The sequence below is a fragment of the Miscanthus floridulus genome, chromosome 2, assembly GCF_019320115.1.
Source record: "Miscanthus floridulus cultivar M001 chromosome 2, ASM1932011v1, whole genome shotgun sequence".
NCBI lineage: Eukaryota > Viridiplantae > Streptophyta > Magnoliopsida > Poales > Poaceae > Miscanthus > Miscanthus floridulus.
This window is the reverse complement of record NC_089581.1, coordinates 87,009,691-87,012,231: the sequence shown is the minus strand read 5'-3', so window position 1 is coordinate 87,012,231 and position 2,541 is coordinate 87,009,691.

Sequence of the window (2,541 nt, the reverse complement as noted above, 5' to 3'; positions counted from 1 at the left end):
CTATGTTGCACCAACACTAACACTATCTCCAAACGGATCGAAACGAGGTTCCACATGACCCACGTCACCTAGGAGTTCCATCGGGTGCATCCAAAATGATTTCCAAGCCTATGGTATGTTCGGCACAAACCGTGCACCTATCTTGCGTCAAGCTTAGCACTATCTCCAAACAGACCGAAACGAGCATCCACTTGAGCCTCAACAAGCAGGAGAACCATCATTGTGTCCAAAATGATTTTCTAAGCCTAAGTACATTTGGCGCAAACCGTGCACCTATCTTGCACCAACATTAACACTGTCTCCAAATGGATCGAAATAAGATTCCACATGACCCACGTCACCTAAGAGTTCCATCGAGTGCGTGTAAAATGATTTAAGAGCCTATGGTATGTTCGCCGCAAAACATGCACATGTCTTGTGTCAAGATTAGCACTATCTCCAAATGGTCCGAAGCGAGCTTCCACTTGACCCTTGTCACCTAGGAGTACCACCGGGTGCGTCTAAAATGATTTCTGCGCCAATGGTATGTTTGGCGCAAACCATGCACCTATCTTGCACCAACACCAATATTGTCTCCAAAACACAACGAAACGAGATTTCACATGACCCATGTCACCTAGGAGTTCCATTGGGCGCATCCAAAATGATTTCTGAGCCTATGGTATGTTCGGTGCAAACCACGCACCTATCTTATGTCAAGATTAACACTATGTCCAAACGGACCGAAATGAGATATTCCACTCGAGCCTCGTCACCTAGGAGTACCATCGGGTGCGTCCAGAGTGATTTTTGAGCCAATGGTACATGTGGCGCAAACCGTGCACCTATCTTTCATTGACACTAACACTATCTCCAAATAGACCGAAACAAGATTCCACATGATCCACATCACTTAGGAGTTCCACCAGGTGTGTCCAAATGATTTTTGAGCCTATGGTACATTCAGCGCAAACCGTGCACCTATCTTGCACCAACACTAACACTATCTCCAAACGGATCGAAACGAGGTTCCACATGACCCACGTCACCTAGGAGTTCCATCGGGTTTATCCAAAATGATTTCCGAGCCTGTGGTACGTTCGGCGCAAACCTTGCACCTATCTTGCACCAACACTAACACTATCTCCAAATGGATCGAAACAAGGTTCCACATGACCTATGTCACCTAGGAGTTCCATCGGGTGCATCCAAAATGATTTCCGAGCCTATGGTACGTTCAGCAAAAACCGTGCACCTATCTTGCACCAACACTAATACTATCTACAAATGGATCGAAACGAGGTTCCACATGACCCATGCCACCTAAGAGTTCCATCGAGTGCATCCAAAATGATTTCTGAGCCAAGGGTATGTTCAGCTCAAACCGTGCACCTATGTTGCACCAACACTAACACTATCTCCAAATGGATCGAAACGAGGTTCCACATGACCCACGTCACCTAGGAGTTCCATCGGGTGCATCCAAAATGATTTCCAAGCCTATGGTATGTTCGGCACAAACCGTGCACCTATCTTGCGTCAAGCTTAGCACTATCTCCAAACAGACCGAAATGAGCATCCACTTGAGCCTCAACAAGCAGGAGAACCATCATTGTGTCCAAAATGATTTTCTAAGCCTAAGTACATTTGGCGCAAACCGTGCACCTATCTTGCACCAACATTAACACTATCTCCAAATGGATCGAAATAAGATTCCACATGACCCACGTCACCTAAGAGTTCCATCGAGTGCGTGTAAAATGATTTAAGAGGCTATGGTATGTTCGCCGCAAAACATGCACATATCTTGTGTCAAGATTAGCACTATCTCCAAATGGTCTGAAGCGAGCTTCCACTTGACCCTTGTAACCTAGGAGTACCACCGGGTGCGTCTAAAATGATTTCTACGCCAATGGTATGTTTGGCGCAAACCATGCACCTATCTTGCACCAACACCAATATTGTCTCCAAAACACAACGAAACGAGATTTCACAAGACCCATGTCACCTAGGAGTTCCATCGGGCGCATCCAAAATGATTTCTGAGCCTATGGTATGTTCGGCGCAAACCACGCACCTATCTTATGTCAAGATTAACACTATGTCCAAATGGACCGAAATGAGATATTCCACTCGAGCCTCATCACCTAGGAGTACCATCGGGTGCGTCCAGAGTGATTTTTGAGCCAATGGTACATGTGGCGCAAACCGTGCACCTATCTTTCATTGACACTAACACTATCTCCAAATAGACCGAAACAAGAGTCCACATGATCCACATCACTTAGGAGTTCCACCAGGTGCGTCCAAATGATTTTTGAGCCTATGGTACATTCAGCGCAAACCGTGCACCTATCTTGCACCAACACTAACACTATCTCCAAACGGATCGAAACGAGGTTCCACATGACCCACGTCACCTAGGAGTTCCATCGGGTTTATCCAAAATGATTTCCGAGCCTGTGGTACGTTCGGCGCAAACCTTGCACCTATCTTGCACCAACACTAACACTATCTCCAAATGGATTGAAACAAGGTTCCACATGACCTATGTCACCTAGG